At 49.0% G+C, this 17,380-nt stretch overlaps 1 protein-coding gene across 7 annotated transcripts in view; it reads right to left on the bottom strand.

Moving 5' to 3' along the window:
• Positions 1 to 17,380, bottom strand: part of IQSEC2 (IQ motif and Sec7 domain ArfGEF 2) — a 1,791,459-nt gene that overhangs the window by 415,194 nt on the left and 1,358,885 nt on the right. The gene's annotated exons all lie outside the window — the stretch shown is intronic.

Raw genomic sequence — 17,380 nt, 5'->3', positions numbered from 1 at the left:
TGAACTAGCAAAAGCGCAGATGCAAGTGAAGAGTTCATTCACCAAAAAGGCGAGTACAGCTCAAGGGAATTGCAGATTACTGTGCTGGTCGAATCCGAATTGGTCGCAGTTTATTTTACGAAACTGACCGCAAATATATGTGGGGAAAATCATGAATATAAAGATAGGTGGTGGTTGGGAGAGGCAGGGGGTATCCCCCGCGTATACTTGCAGCCATTTTCGAGTTACAGAGAAAAAACTCAACCAAATCGTATTCGACCAAATGCTTTTCGATGTAATCACCCTGAACCCAGCCGAGGAGACGATGGAGTGAGTTGCAGCTGGGAGCTGCCCAAACCCGGGGAGACACGTGTGAAGCTTCCCATTGCCCAGCAAGCTCCAAAACCCAAGGAATTTCATTATCTCTACAGTTGTGTGTATGAAAGTCATGCGGGCTGCTTTATGGTTCTTCAAACTCTATAATCCTGAGTTTGCAAGTGGAACATCTCTTGCAGGGGAGGGCAAGAACAACGGTCTCCCATCCTTGAAAAACCACCAGTGTCTAATTTCGACATGTAATCATTCTATTTTCCTCACATAATTCTACACTGCAAATTCAGTGATGTTGTTTACCAAGTAACACTTGTACTCTTAGCCAGTTAGTTTACACAAATGGGATAACAGCATTGGCAGCACGAGAACAGGTGCAATAGCACATTAAGAGCTTACAAACCTGGGAGTGGGTGGCCCAACTGAAAGCCAAACTCACCCACAACTCTCCAAGGTAGTGCCTATTAACTTAGTGATCTTTTTCTCTGCCTAGTATGAGTATAATACCGCCTGGACAGAAAGGTGGTGTTGCGTGGCCAAGTTTGTTTGTTTGTTTATTTATTTATTTATATAGGGCTCCTCACCCGGAGGTTTCTGGACGTATCAGTTATTTGTGGAGTGAATGGCAGAAGAGATAAAAGTGCACAAAATACACCACGGTGAGTAAAGTCAATTACCTGTAATGGTAGTCCTCCAGCACTGGTATATTTTGTAGATTTGCATGCTTGCTTAATCCCAGACATCTAAGCGGGAAACCTCTATAAACTTAAATGATATGTACATTTATATCCAGACTAGTGTGAAAGCCTGAGTACATGGGTCAAAGTGCGTGAGGAGCGACATTTCAGAGTGTTAATAACGTTCAGCTGGCCTAATATATTTCCTAAGGCAACAGCTCCCTCTAGCAGTGACATCAGGTGAAGCAGGCAGTCTCTAGTGCACATGACTGCATCAGACAAACATACATCTGGCCTTTTATTATATTGTATCATTATTATGCATATAGGCCTATATTAAGACCTTTTCTTTAGCTCACTACAGTATGTTTTTCTAATCTTCTGTGGCATTCCTGACTTCAAAACTCTATCTCAGCCTCCGTCTCCTCAGATTCAGAGCATGTGAGGCAGCCATTTTCTCAACCTTTGCAGAGACTGGGAGGGATGCATGCATATCTATAAATAATACCAATGTTAGAGAACTACACTTACATGTAAGTAACAATTTTTTCCAGCGCTGGATCATTTCAAGATTCACATCCTGCACACATCACCAAGCTCAGCCCAGATTACCTGCTGTTTACCATTGACAAGCACCACATCCGCATCTCATCGGCTATCCAAACGCTCGGCGTCCATCTCAATACCACGCTCACACTATCCCGGCACGTCAATTCCGTGGCTGCATACGTGGCACAACTTATCAACGCAAGTCGACCTTTCCTCTCAAATGACAATTGCCTGAACTTTGCCAGCACCATTATTGGCTCGAAATTGGATTATTTGAATGCCCTCCTGGGACGCACCTCAAAGTGAAACCTGAACATGTTACACACCATCCAGAATAATGCCTTGTGAGCTGCACTGGAACTAAAGAAACAGGACCACATCACTGCAGCCAGGAGAGCAGCAAACTGGCTCCCAGTCCAAGAGCGGATCAAATTCAAGATCCTCACCATCACCCACCACTGCCTTCACAACACCACTCCGTGCTACCAGTCAGAGACACTGGCCAAACCAGCCACGGCCAGGCCCACTCGGACTGCTTATGCTAACCACCTATGTACTCCAGGATTCAAGCGTGCTGAAGCTGAAAGATCCAGTTTAACCATCTCCAGAGCCACGCTAACGAACTCCCTTTCCTCTGCCTTGAAAGCGGAGCCCTACTACACTGTGATCCAAAAGAAACTGAAAACTGACAGATTTCCTTAGCTTCCCTCATTCTGTTGTTTGTAACAATCTAAGTTGTAACCAGCACCTAGAAGCCTGAGGGTTAAGTGAGTTATACAAATGTATAAATAAAATAAATAGAAAATAAACATACATGTTTGAATAAAACAGCAAGCAGTGTATATCTGGGAGGCAGGCACATACGTTGCCTTCAATTGACAAACATTTTCTGGACAGCATGCCCCACATTTAAATGGATCGAGCGTTGACAATGAGGCATTTGACTCCTGCGTGTATGTTCAGGAACCATAACATGCTCTGTGCTTCCTTGTTCCTGTGCTTGTGTGCTGGAGCCAAATCACCCTCATCATGAGAGTGGGCTTCTTGGTAGGAGCAGCTCCAGACTGGGGATGAAAGTAGGTGCTGAATTTTGTATGTACTAAGTGTATGTATGTATGTATGTATGTATGTATGTATGCGTGTGTGAATGTGTGAGTGTGTGAATGTGTGAGTGTATGATGTGTGGGTAGTTGGATGCAACTGTGAATGAGTGAGTGTGTGGTGTATAGGTGTGCAAGTGAACCTTGTTTGAATGCTGTGTGAATGAGCAAGTGAATGCTGCGTGAATGTATGTTTGAATGAGCGAGTGAATGTGCATATGCTTGAGTTGAGTTTGTGCTGGCCCGGCATGCTGATTTGGGTGGGGGTTAGGAGAAATATTTTGCTGCGATAAAGCAAGCACAAGTATAAGTGTTATTATGTGGCTAGACTGGCATTTTGGTGTAGCCAGTCAAACCATTTCTTTCTGTGGCATGACTATTTTACTGCCCAGCTATCTATGATAAAGCAAGCATAATAAGTGTTATTATGTGGCTAGTGTGATGAATCCTGCAGAGTCCTCACAAACACCCCACCTAAAGTCTCTCTCAGGTGGCCAGGGGAAGGCAACTGCTACCTGATCCTGACCCTGGGGTTGGTATTAACCAGTAGGATCACCTTGGATGGGAAGGTCCAAAAGGGAACAGGTGGACTCTGTTGAGAGGAATGAGGTATTTGTCTTTCTCAGAGGAGGAAGTGTCAGTGATGCAGGAGTCCGTAATAGCTTGTTGTCAGAAGGAGATTTTGTTTCCCAAAGCTTATTATCTTAAAGATGGTGAACACAGTTACAACAAGTCTTAGATTGGGAATAAAAGTCCCCCTTCCAAAATCATGTCCATATATAAAGGAGAAAACTCCTATGATCAACAGGAGATGGGTAAAAGTGAATCTCTAAATATTGACATCTTAGATTATGAAAACTCTAAATTTCCTGTAAAGCAAAAAATATATCCTTATAACAATCCTTTAAAAAGGGTAATTAAGGATAAACAGGAATTTTGTAATCCTATTCCCATTAATAAAAGTGAGTTGAACATGGGGGACTTCAAGTCCCACAATGCCCAAAGTACTGGGATGAAGAAGAGGAATGCAGAGGCACTGATCTGTAAGTTGCAGGTAAATAGGGCTAATTGTCCATACCTGAGAGAGACTGGGAGGCATAAAAGGCCCCCTCAAGTGCACCCAATGGAGAGTAGCAGAGGGAGCGGGGGGTGGAGTGGTTGCTGTAACTCCGCATTGCAGTTGAAACTGAAGCAGAAGGGAGACTCCGGAGTCGCCGTAGTTTGCCGTAAGCATGCCGGCTCTGAGAGGGTCTTTTCTCTCAGAGACTTTGGCTGCAGAGATTGTGCAGCAGGAAGCGTTATTTGTGAAAGCCTTCCCCTGGAAGATTGTGGTTACAGAGGTAGCGCGACAGGAAGAGCAAAGTTGAGAAGCTTTCCCCACATTAAGGCGGGCTCTGGTGGCAAGAGAGCACCAGAGAGCCTTTGAAGCAACAAATGCTGCTTGTCTGACTACCACAGGCCAGGGAAGACTGAGAAAAGCAGTTTTCCTTAGCGCCCCCGGAGCAGAAGAAGCAGAACACCCGGAGGCAGTGGAGCGAGTGGATGCGCAAGCCAAACCCGGTGAGTTCACTACTAATCTGTGACCAATCTGTAACCGCCTGCTGGCCAAGCCTGGGGCTTTTGAATATCGAATATCGAACAAATGAAAGAAATACAAGTATTTTGTATGTTGAACTGATGTGAAGCAGAAAGATAATTATTTTAAACACCAAGCTGACACTAAGTGGAGAAAGAGGCAATACAAAAAATTGGCGAACAGACCAGCCAAGTGTTCTGGTGATTTTGAAGGTCAGAATAATGATCAACAATACAAGAGGGCAACATTGTTAGAACCCAATATAAACAACTGTTCTCAAAGCCAAAAGAATAACATAACCAATCCAGTTAAAAAGAACTATAATTGCCAATGCCAAGAGACAGCCATTAAGAAGCCAGTTGTTTATAGAGCCTAATGTGATTAGCAGAAAGAAGCAATAGGGGTAACTGTCCTAAAACAATATTGCCTAAACCAAAGAAGAGCAGGATTAAGAAAGGATCATTAACAGTACTTGGTTGGTGCAAGAGTGGGAAAACAAGAGTGAGAGGAAGGTTGACCTTCTGACAGAAGGTGTTCAGGAGGAGAGGAGCATAACCTGCATTTCATGTGGTAATCAAATGTATGGAACACGCAGCACCAATGTGCCTCATGTTTTCCCAGAAGAAGTAGTCAAACTGTAGTTGATCGTATCAAAAGACTGAGTTGTGTGAAGAAAAAAACGAAACCACTGAAGTACTCGTAGAAGTAGTAGTAGTTTTACTAGTCCTGGCAGGAGAGTACACCAGGATAAGGGACCTTGTAGGTTAGGTCTGGCAGGCGAGTGGACCAGGCGGAAGTCATTAAAGTACTGTGGTGTGTTAAAAGTGTTGAGGAAGAAGTTAAAGTGGCAAGACCACAAAAACACATTGTGAATAGTTGTGGAATCATCCTGACAAACCGATATTGCTGATGCAAGGCTTTTGTGAACTGTTAAAGAATTATCCTGACAGACACCGTTTTGTTGATCTTGATGAACACTGGAAGTATACTTATTTTCTGAAGAAAGGTTGTGTAGAGCTCTCTGCCACTAGTGGAGAGATCAAAGAGTTGTTGAACATTTTGAACTGTTGCTCAAGTTCAATTCAGAGACTTATTGGAACTATATGGGAATGTTGTTGCAAAATGGGATTTCCTTATTTCTTTGAACTGTCGGTTGAAATCCTGATTGAATCTGGGGAAGGGGGACTCCCCCAGTTTACCAGGAGAAACAGTTACCTGGTCTTGAATATAACTGTTAATTTTGTTGTATCTGAATTGCCATACGCTAACCTTGTTGAGTTTGTTTTATGTACAAGTGTGAGGGACAGAATCCTTCTGTTACAGTGTTTCCCTTAGTTATTTGTGCAGGGAAATCCTTGTCAGGGTAGGGATAGTGAGGCGTTTATCAAACCTTTTTGGGTTTAATAAAATGGCATCTTTTGTAAAACCTTCACAAAGTTGTCCACCTCACATTTCTGACCCCTCACACTAGACTGCCATTTTTGTAGAACCAGTAAACCTATTTCTTACCATGGCATCACATTTTTTTTACAGAGCATCTATGATGAAGCAAACATGATATGTGTTATGATGTGGCTAGACTGGCCTTTTGCTGCAGCCAGTCAAATAATTTCTTTGAATAGGGAGACCCAAATGGGGCCCTTATTACGCCCATCCCACTGTCAGCCAGGCGAAACAGAAACAAGAGATGTACATCGCTTCTGGCCCTTCCTCACCATTGTACGGCATGTGTGAAAAGCACTACTCACTCAGACAACCATTCAGACCATACCCAGATGACAGTATTGAAGAGATACAGCTGTCATCAATCGAAAAAGTTGACTGACTGCAACCTCGAAGAACGCTGATGACGTCACAGCTGACATCATGACATAGATGCGCTAAACATGAAGTAAACAGGCATCCCTGCACAAAGATACAGAAACACTTTAGTTTACTGCTGATAGACACAAAGCACACTTATGACTTACTTAGTTAGAGGACTGACACACGTATACCTTTTGCTACGCGGAAACTGTAAGACACCTAAGAATACATATGACTAGCTTGCCTATGCTCAATTGCAACTAACATGGACGGCCATGCGAATAAAAATGGAAGCTATAGGTACACTGGAGTGAATTGGAAAAGTTATACGAACTTCAGAATACAGGTAAAGGCTGACAGACTGATCCTGCTGAAGCATGCAGAGAAAGCTTCTAGCGCAGACACTGTGCACAGCCTCGCCAAGGACAAGTAGTGAAGGAAGGTTTCCAGTTAACAGAGGCGATAGGACACCTGCGAGGGACACAGTCAAAAGTCCTCTTAATTACAAGCAGGTGAGCTCCATTTCGTGGTCCCTACACAGGTGACCTGAATCTACAAGACAGAGCCTATTCATTCGAGGCAGACGGAGAAGACTATTCTCATCGAAACACAGGCAGGAAGATGCAATTATTGCACAAGGTTCAAAGCCGAATGTTCTGTCTGAGCGCCTAGGAGATTGGAGATGGTAACTTATTGGCAACATGCAGCACCTTCTGGGTCGTTCTTACTACCTTGAATAGTTGCACTTAGCCTGGCAACTGTCCAAAGCTCCAAGGCTGAGAAGACCCTTTCTGTCCAATCCCTAAACACCTTCTACGACAAGAATACACTATGTTGCACCAGCCAATCATCTTTATACTAACCTCTAACTTTGTATTTGTAACACGTAGAGGTGGTCTCAGGAGGAGCCACCAGATATGGCTTACCCAATGATCGTACTAATCCCTTATAGATAACATATGAAGTTCACCTAATTAACCTATCCCTTCCCCGGTTAGGTTTTTGTTATGTAACTTTGTTTTTGTGATGTCACTAGTCGACAAAATGAGACGACACACGCCTGGAGAATGAGAGCTCTTGAAGAATTGTACATAGTTCATGTTGCAATCACTGTCATTTTAACTGTTAATTAAGACAGTGAACTTTGCTCAATGGCTTGGTCTCTCGTTCTCGGAGCTGAAGAATTTCCAAGGCCCAGTTCCTCTTGCGAATAAACGGGGAGTCTGCTCATAGTTCCCCTGACACTATATCACATTTTACTAGCTAGTTTAGCTATTATATCTTACTGTGGAATGGTATTTTTTTTTTACTGTGCATCTATGATAAAGCAAACATGATAAGTGTTATTAAGGGCCTAGATGAACATACATTCGAGCAGCCAGTTTGAACATGTCTTCTAATTGTGGCATGGTATTTTTAAATGTAAAGCCCAAAGGATTATATTCATACGTTCGGGTACTGGCATATATTGCCAGTGCCAGTTTAGACATGTGTTCTTACAGTATCATTACTGGTATTATGTGCAAAGCAAACATGAGTATGTTCTCATATGGGATTACGGTCATAAATAGGTGCAGCCAGCATGGAAATGTATGAGCACAGTCAGTGTGAAAATGTTTTTATACTGGCATATATTGTGGAGAAAGGCATCATGAAAATGTATTGGGTAATGCTCCTGTGCACTGTTTGGAGACTTGCATCTGTTAGATTTTTTCATGAGTTAACGTAGAAAACAGATTGCAAATGTTCTGTTTTTTTACCCATTTTGTCATAGAAAGTGTGCAGTACAATGCACCATTTAACCCATTATTCAAAAGCTTTTATCGGGAGGAGGATCCCCTCTCCTCCCTGTGGCAAATATTTACGCCCCTCCAATTAAAAAATTCAACCGCAGCCACTGCACATGTTGGAACAAATGCTAGAAGAAGGGGACAGTATGTAACGAGTGTGTGAGACATTCCTACAGCTTTGCTCTAAAGAACAACATGTGTTCATCATATTGCAACCACATATTGCTGTGATTGATGCATGTTGCAATCTACAATGTATCCAATGAAAAGGAAGTCCCTTCTGTGCTCCACATGCAAGTGGATTCCGGTAGCGCCATGTACCCAGTTAAGTCGATAAGGAAGGCCCACGTGTAGTTGACTTAGTGGGATTCAGGCAGCATCATTCGAGAGTAGGACTATGGCCCAGTACTTGCAACACCCACACATCTGATGCTGCCAACTCCCTTTCCGGTGTAAATGTGAATGGTCGCTGCGGAAAGGTAGCCCGGGAGCCCGGAAGCCTGACCTTTGGGCGGGAACGCCAGAGCACTGCCCCTCGAAGAGACAGCAAGTGCAAGACAGCTGACTCCTTTAAGGTGGACTACAGCACACTTGCGTCTTGATGTGGGCTCCACGGCACACACCTCAATATGTGGGAAGCACAGCCCAGGCAGTCTGTATATGAGCCCAAAGGTGCCTGCACAGTGGGCATGTGTACCCATGTACCGGGCCCTCACGTTTTCAGAAAAACAACATTGGCCCCTCTAGATCTTAACAACTCCTGCAAAGTTTTAGTTGACTGACTTATCATCTCCAGGATATATATAGCCATGCATGTGAATAAACATCAACAATGACCTCCAGCACCCCCTAGTAGTCCAATAGCGAAGCTCATAGACAGCTCTGCCAATGCACCTCAATCGTGCACTAGAGCACACGCAGTTCTAACAGTGCACACCAATCAAGACCCGCGGCAATGGCATCCCCTACTATTTACAGCACTGAGACCTGCTGGCCACGCACCCCTGCCAAATATTGTCCAATTACCTCAACTGTTCTCTGACTCATCCTGTTAGAACACAGTACCTGGAACAACACACATCTCTGATGATACCCCTCAATCCTGTCCTGCTGCAGCCCCTACATGACAGCACTGAGACCCAAACACAGCTTTGTGAAAGCATCTTGGTCTTGGTCTGCAGTGACAGCGACTATAGTACTAGCACCAACACACAGCTCTGGCAATGCATCCCTGTCCACACAGCAGTATAGGAATCTAAACACCCCACTCTTCCATTGCACCTCAATATGGACATAACTGCCGCCCCGGCCGACAAGCTCCCCTTCTTATCATCCACAATAAGAGATTTTCTCTACTCGTCGGTGGAACTAGGAGTGGACTGGGAACGAAAAGAGCCCCAGGAAGGAATGCTCAAAGAGCCTCCATATTTCACATTTTCAGCAAGCACAAACCCTTTTTCCTGTGAGAAAACTTGGAAGCAAAATTGGTTACCACACAAAAGAGGACCAGGGTGCAGAGGCCTACCAGGAAATCTCCAGAGTTCCCTATAAGCCAGTCCACCCCGGGGTGGAACTCTGACCACACACAACTGGCAATCTTCTGCAATGGATCTGTTGCCCATGTTCATCATCCACTCCGAAATATCACCAGGACATCCAAACATCACACCCTCCTAGATTTCATGCAGAACATGATCATAGCGCCCAGAAGACCACAGAGGCCGTAATGTCATTGACCCGATGCTGTAATATATATTTTAGATGTGCTGGCTCATTTCAAAACTAGAGATCTTAGCTGAAGTTAGATACTTTTTGGACCAACAATATTCTGGGAGAAGTTGGCTGCACTGTGTGTCACTCCAAACGTGTTATGGGAGCAGTGATCATTGCCAGGCATGAGCTGACTGGCCGACTCAGAAGCCAAAACGACCTAAACTGGTGAAATAAAAACCTATAGACTCACTCAGAGGTGTTGCTAGGTCTGGAAAAGATCTGGGGATACGCTAAAGTCAGGGACTTTCAGGACTCGGGGCTACCTAGCCTTTTGGTTGTAGGCCGTGAGCTTTTTTTCAGGGCTATAGCCCCTTAACTGCCCTCCCCCTTTGCACCCCCCCCTCGCAACGTCTCTGGACTCACTACACTTGTTGAAACCGGACTCAGAAGGCAGCAGCCGCCAGTGTAACTGACTGACCCATTACCAGTCAATCGCACTGCTTGTCCTGTGCCAGGATACGCCCATTTCCAACACCGCCTACAGGAAGGAAGTCACCTCATTCTAAGTGCTAATCTTAACCAATAATACGTTCTTGCACCGAGCAGATGTATGTAACTAGAAAGTAAGGTTGGCTTGGGGTAGGTATGGCAAACCTTTCGGTCAGTGACTGTCACTCGCAGGGCACAAACCAAGAGCCCGTGGCGTGGCATTAGACTGCCTGCTCTGGGTTGGCTGGCTAGAAGCAAGAACTGGACAGAGCTAGAATATGCCACAGAGGCCAGCCCTCCTCACTACGGGCCTAACTCTCTGCTCACTGCTGCTGAGGATTACCCAGCGTAACTTCTATTACACCAAGACAGAGTGACAGGCAAGTATTCTAATGCTGTGCATACCACAAGCTGCGCATAACTTCTGAAACACACGCGACTTTGAATGGTCGTGTGTGAACGTGTTGTAAAAAGAACAGTAATGACTGAACAGCAGCTGTACTGATGTCTTCAAAATTGCACAGGCATAGTAAGTTCTATTACTTCAGTGAATAAAGCCTTCGCAGGCAGCATTTTGAGGCTCAGCAATTCAATACTTCCACCTACTAAACCCACTCAGATACACGAAACACAATTTCTAATTCTCATTCCTTAGCCTTCCAAAGAGCACAGGGTGGTTTGTACACACTCAAGCCATTGTCGAAAGTCATCTTTTTATGTTACATGCAAACAAAAAGGGAAAGTCAACGTGGTATGGCACCCTTTCCTTACATCAACATGTAGAGGGAGGTGTTTCTTGCAAGTGGCAGGAACTAGTTAAGATCTCTACTCAAATGTAGCCCTCGCCTTTAGCCTCTTCTGTGGGACTGACCATCCTAGCCCAGATGCAGCACACAGTCACTCGCTTCAGTCTGACTGGTCGTCCATCAATGCCACCTGAGGCTTCCACTTAGTGGTCCAAGCAACAACGTGGCTGAGACTACCATTTGCATAGTTTAATCAGCCTTAACGTTGCCTTTTGTGCACTACCAGATATGTGGCTTACAAAGAACAATCCTCTTCCTTCCAACACACTGACCCAGGACCACGGATTTTGAGGACCCCTATGGATTTTCCAGGAGACATGGAAAATAAGCCATTCAGATATGTATGTTTAGGAAGCAATTTGAAATGGGTTAGGTACCTTATAGAATGTTCTGATCTTCAGGTTAGAGGGGCAGGTTTGTTCTCTGGATTCCATCCCATTCAATGATGAAAGTTCTTCAGGAACGTATTTGGCATGTGTTGTCTAAGAATGTCATTTTTAAAGTTAATCCATCATAGTGAATGGAGCCATGAGGATTAGGCTATCATCTCTCTGGTGCAGGATGTCATGGGGTAGAGCCTTTTCTGCATGCCATCTACTTCAAGATGGAAGCCCATGGGAAGATCAGCCCATTGGCTTGCCTGCATGATTACCCAATGGCGGCCTCCTTCCACATTCCCATCAGCAGATCATGTTTAGACCAAATTGCTGCCATTTGGTCACTTTTAAGTGGCACATGTACCCAAGAGGGGAATTTCCATCTACCCTTATTTGGATGACTGACTTCAGCAAGGCTCACCCGAGGGAAAGTAGAACAGACGAGCAGTCCTGTCAGCAGACTCAGTGCCATGGGTTCTGAGACTAATGAACCGAAATTCCATCATACCAATCTCAGAGGAGGATATCTCCTGCATCCTCCCAAACAAGAGGCGAGCACCACAGATGCCATCACACAGTTGCTTGGGGATGGTTCTTGCATACGATGAGAATCAGAATCTGTTTGTGCGTTCTCCAAAAGAGAGAGATATTCTGATCTGTCTCTTATCCCTTTGGATCAGGGCCTAATCCAGAGAGTTACCACATTGCTACCTCTTTGCCATCATCCACTTGCACAGCAGGGCCTAACACACATGTGCAACAGGCCCTTGTAGCTGCCTTATAGCGGAAAAGATGTTGCATTAGCTATGAAGCATCCCTGCCTGCATTTGAAGGAAATGTGTGTGCTGGAGATTAAAATGCCCATGTCCCAGAGATACTGAGATCTGTAGCCCCATTCCACCGTGGCCAATCAGGGGCATTCCACAATGGGCATCATGGCATCAATCTCTTGTGAATAATGAATGGATATCTCGGGTGCCACCCTGAGCTGGCGCCAATCCCTCTGATCAGACAGAACCAGTGTACTAGGCAGGTCGTAATAATCATGCTGGAGCCCCAAGTCACAGTTAACACGTTATCCTTCTTAGGTGTCAGGTAGGGCTTAAAGATACATTGAGTAAAACATCTACCAAATAGGACTTCACCAGCCAACTCCAAGGCACCACTGACACCCACAGTACACTCACTCACAGGCGGACCCCATAGGGATCCATTGTAAACGCTCGCTGCCATGCTCGCATGGTAAGCATTGTTCACAATTAAAATGAAACGCTGCCCGACATGCAAGCATGTTGAGCAGACTTTAATTTTCATTGTGAGCGCCACTTGCCATGCTTGCATGGTAAGTGGTGCTCACAATAAAAAGTAAACATTGCCTTGCATGCCAGCCAGCGTTTACACACTTTGCACAGCAGAGTGTAAAAGTGCAGGGCAAAAGTGGCGTACACACATGAACGCCACCCTTTTCCCTGCACCTTTGCACTCCGCTGTGCAAATGAATAATATTTAGCGGCGGGGAGCCACCTGCGTGTATGCCAACACATTTGGCTCTCCACCGCCAAATTACTCATTTGTATAAAATGAGCTCTTGAATCATGCAGCCATGTTACTCGTGCAAATCCCTACTCCATTCAAAGGATACAGCCATGGATGAAATATGGGGGTTGCCAGGGCTACCAACTGGAACATTGGTTCCCTCTTCCTTACCCCTGGCACTGCTCTTGTAACCGCTGTGTCTGAGTTTGCAGCAGAAGTGCCAACGAGAGAAATCAAACAGGTAGTCTAATTTTCTGGTTTGAAATGAAAACGCATATTTGTAAAGCGTCTTCCTCTCTACCCAACACTGATAAGTTCGCTATCAAGCAGTGACAAAAAAAACTCACATGACCCCGACAGACTCACAGGCCGATTCATGGAATAATTAGCGCGGCGCAAGTGGGCAAAAACGTGCGAATCGCAGTGGAATAGCGAAAATCGCAGTGAACGTGCGAAAATCGCACGAAAAGCAGCGCACGTCGATTCATGGAAGGCCGTGCGCGAGAAAACCAGCGGATGTGCGAAAAAAAAGTGCGCGGCGCACGTTGGCGCACGTTGGCGCACAGGCCATCTAACAGCGTGCGCCAGGTCACAGCGAAAATCGCACAGGCCACAGCGAAATTCGCACATAGCGCGGCGCACGCAATAAAAGTAGGCGGAACACGGGCGTAACACTCGGAATGGGGAACAACTTGCCAAAACGTGGGCGTCACGGGGGAAGTACAGGGCACAAGTGCGCGGAACGCCCACACGCTCGCCTACAACACGTATTCATGGAATAGAATAGGGGAAAAAAGCGCACGCTCAAACCAGCGCACAGGCACAAACACGACCGCCACAAGAAAGGAGGCGGTAGCGTCTCTGCGGCTGTAAGAAATGTGCGCCAAAAGGTGCGCCAACAAATAGCACCTATATACTGCCATGATGAATGTCCCATACTGTGGCCCTCCAGGAAAAATGACGTGCAAAGGGGTACCCACAAACACGGACACCCGCTGACAAAAAATACGTGTGCATGTATACCGGGGTGCGCGGGAAGTGTCACACGCGATTTGCAGGGTACGTGCATCACAGGGGTTCGCGTGAAGTCATTCACACGATCGGGCCTGGGGGAGCGGGCTACGTGTATTACAGGGGTTCGCGTGAAGTTCCACACGCGATCGGGCCTGGGGGAGCGGGCTACGTGTATTACAGGGGTTCGCGTGAAGTTCCACACGCGATCGGGCCTGGGGGAGCGGGCTACGTGTATTACAGGGGTTCGCGTGAAGTTCCTCACGCGATCGGGCCTGGGGGAGCGTGCTACGTGTATTTCAGGGGTTCGCGTGAAGTTTCACACGCGAATAGCCTGGGCGCGTGTATTTCAGGGGTGCGCGGAAAGTTTTACACGCGATTTCTGCACGGTACGTGTATTTCAGGGGTTCGCGTGAAGTTTCACACGCGAATAGACTGGGCGCGTGTATTTCAGGGGTGCGCGGGAAGTTTTACACGCGATTTCTGCACGGTACGTGTATTTCAGGGGTTCGCGTGAAGTTTCACACGCGAATAGCCTGGGCGCGTGAATTTGAGGGGTGCGCGGGAAGTTCCTCACGCGATCGGGCCTGGGGGAGCGGGCTACGTGTATTGCAGGGGTTCGCGGGAAGTTCCACACGCGAATAGCCTGGGCGCGTGTATTTCAGGGGTTCGCGGGAAGTTCCACACGCGAATAGCCTGGGCGCGTGTATTTCAGGGGTGCGCGGGAAGTTCCACACGCGAATAGGCTGGGCGCGTGTATTTCAGGGGTGCGCGGGAAGTTCCACACGCGAATAGCCTGGGCGCGTGTATTTCAGGGGTGCGCGGGAAGTTCCACACGCGAATAGCCTGGGCGCGTGAATTTGAGGGGTGCGCGGGAAGTTCCTCACGCGATCGGGCCTGGGGGAGCGGGCTACGTGTATTACAGGGGTTCGCGGGAAGTTCCACACGCGAATAGCCTGGGCGCGTGTATTTCAGGGGTTCGCGGGAAGTTCCACACGCGAATAGCCTGGGCGCGTGTATTTCAGGGGTGCGCGGGAAGTTCCACACGCGAATAGGCTGGGCGCGTGTATTTCAGGGGTGCGCGGGAAGTTCCACACGCGAATAGCCTGGGCGCGTGAATTTGAGGGGTGCGCGGGAAGTTCCTCACGCGATCGGGCCTGGGGGAGCGGGCTACGTGTATTACAGGGGTTCGCGGGAAGTTCCACACGCGAATAGCCTGGGCGCGTGTATTTCAGGGGTTCGCGGGAAGTTCCACACGCGAATAGCCTGGGCGCGTGTATTTCAGGGGTTCGCGGGAAGTTCCACACGCGAATAGCCTGGGCGCGTGTATTTCAGGGGTTCGCGGGAAGTTCCACACGCGAATAGCCTGGGCGCGTGAATTTGAGGGGTGCGCGGGAAGTTCCACACGCGAATAGCCTGGGCGCGTGTATTTCAGGGGTGCGCGGGGAGTTCCACACGCGAATAGCCTGGGCCCGTGTATTTCAGGGGTGCGCGGGAAGTTCCACACGCGAATAGCCTGGGCGCGTGTATATCAGGGGTGCGCGGGAAGTTTTACACGCGAATAGCCTGGGCGCATGTATTTCAGGGGTGCGCGGGAAGTTTTACACGCGAATAGCCTGGGCGCGTGTATTTCAGGGGTGCGCGGGAAGTTTTACACGCGAATAGCCTGGGCGCGTGTATTTCAGGGGTGCGCGGGAAGTTTTACACGCGATTTCTGCACGGTACGTGTATTTCAGGGGTGCCGGGGAGTCCCACATGTGATTTGACAGTGTGGGTCCTCCCAGGTGTACCCTGTACACCCTCCACGGCCCCTGCAGGCAGCCCACACCACAGGGGACTACCCTGCATCCCTGGTCATGTCCCGCAGGCAGCCCACCCAACATGGGCATGCCCCCCAGCAAAGGCACATGTCTCCTTGAACTAATGAACACCAACACATGTCCCCTTGCACCCCCACCCCCCAGCACTGTGGGGCACATGCCAGCAGTCCCCCACCCATGTCCAACTCATGTCCCCCACCACCCCCACCCCCCAGCAGTGCAGGGTCACCCTCCACCAGGGCCCCACTCATGTCTCCCACCACCCCCACCCCCCAGCAGTGCAGGGTCACCCTCCACCAGGGCCCCACTCATGTCTCCGACCACCCCCACCCCCCAGCACTGTAGGGCACCTGCCAGCAGGCCCCCACCCATGTCCAACTCATGTCTCCCACCACCCCCACCCCCCAGCACTGTGGGGCACCTGCCAGTAGGCCCCCACCCATGTCCAACTCATGTCTCCCACCACCCCCACCCCCCAGCACTGTGGGGCACCTGCCAGCAGGCCCCCACCCATGTCCAACTCATGTCTCCCACCACCCCCACACCCCAGCACTGTGGGGCACCTGCCAGCAGGCCCCCACCCATGTCCAACTCATGTCTCCCACCACCCCCACCCCCCAGCCACCAGGGTCACCCTCCACCAGGGCACCACTCATGTCTCCCACCACCCCCACCCCCCAGCAGTGCAGGGTCACCCTCCACCAGGGCCCCACTCATGTCTCCCACCACCCCCACCCCCCAGCACTGTGGGGCACCTGCCAGCAGGCCCCCACCCATGTCCAACTCATGTCTCCCACCACCCCCACACCCCAGCACTGTGGGGCACCTGCCAGCAGGCCCCCACCCATGTCCAACTCATGTCTCCCACCACCCCCACACCCCAGCACTGTGGGGCACCTGCCAGCAGGCCCCCACCCATGTCCAACTCATGTCTCCCACCACCCCCACCCCCCAGCCACCAGGGTCACCCTCCACCAGGGCCCCACTCATGTCTCCCACCACCCCCACCCCCCAGCAGTGCAGGGTCACCCTCCACCAGGGCCCCACTCATGTCTCCCACCACCCCCACCCCCCAGCACTGTGGGGCACCTGCCAGCAGGCCCCCACCCATGTCCAACTCATGTCTCCCACCACCCCCACACCCCAGCACTGTGGGGCACCTGCCAGCAGGCCCCCACCCATGTCCAACTCATGTCTCCCACCACCCCCACCCCCCAGCCACCAGGGTCACCCTCCACCAGGGCCCCACTCATGTCTCCCACCACCCCCACCCCCCAGCAGTGCAGGGTCACCCTCCACCAGGGCCCCACTCATGTCTCCCACCACCCCCACCCCCCAGCACTGTGGGGCACCTGCCAGCAGGCCCCCACCCATGTCCAACTCATGTCTCCCACCACCCCCACACCCCAGCACTGTGGGGCACCCTCCACCAGGGCCCCACTCATGTCTCCCACCACCCCCACACCCCAGCAGTGCAGGGTCACCCTCCACCAGGCCCCCACTCATGTCTCCCACCACCCCCACCCCCCAGCAGTGCAGGCTCAACCTCCACCAGGCCCCCACTCATGTCCCCCTGCACCCCCACCCCCCTGCCACCATGTGCAGCCCCCACCAGGTCCTCACAATCCCCAATCATGTGCGTAATGGTCAGCCTCCACAGCCAAAAAGACCTACCAAGTAACCCATTCACCCACATGGAAATGGAAATCACATGTTACACCCCCAATGTACATGAAGCAAATGAACCCATGTCCGTCACACACATATTTTCAAATTGAATGGGAGAACACACAACATGACATGCATGAAACCAATGACATG

This window comes from Ambystoma mexicanum, chromosome 2p, assembly GCF_040938575.1.
Source record: "Ambystoma mexicanum isolate Mex_15411 chromosome 2p, UKY_AmexF1_1, whole genome shotgun sequence".
Taxonomy (NCBI): Eukaryota; Metazoa; Chordata; class Amphibia; order Caudata; family Ambystomatidae; genus Ambystoma; species Ambystoma mexicanum.
This window is presented reverse-complemented; position numbering and strand designations above follow the sequence as displayed.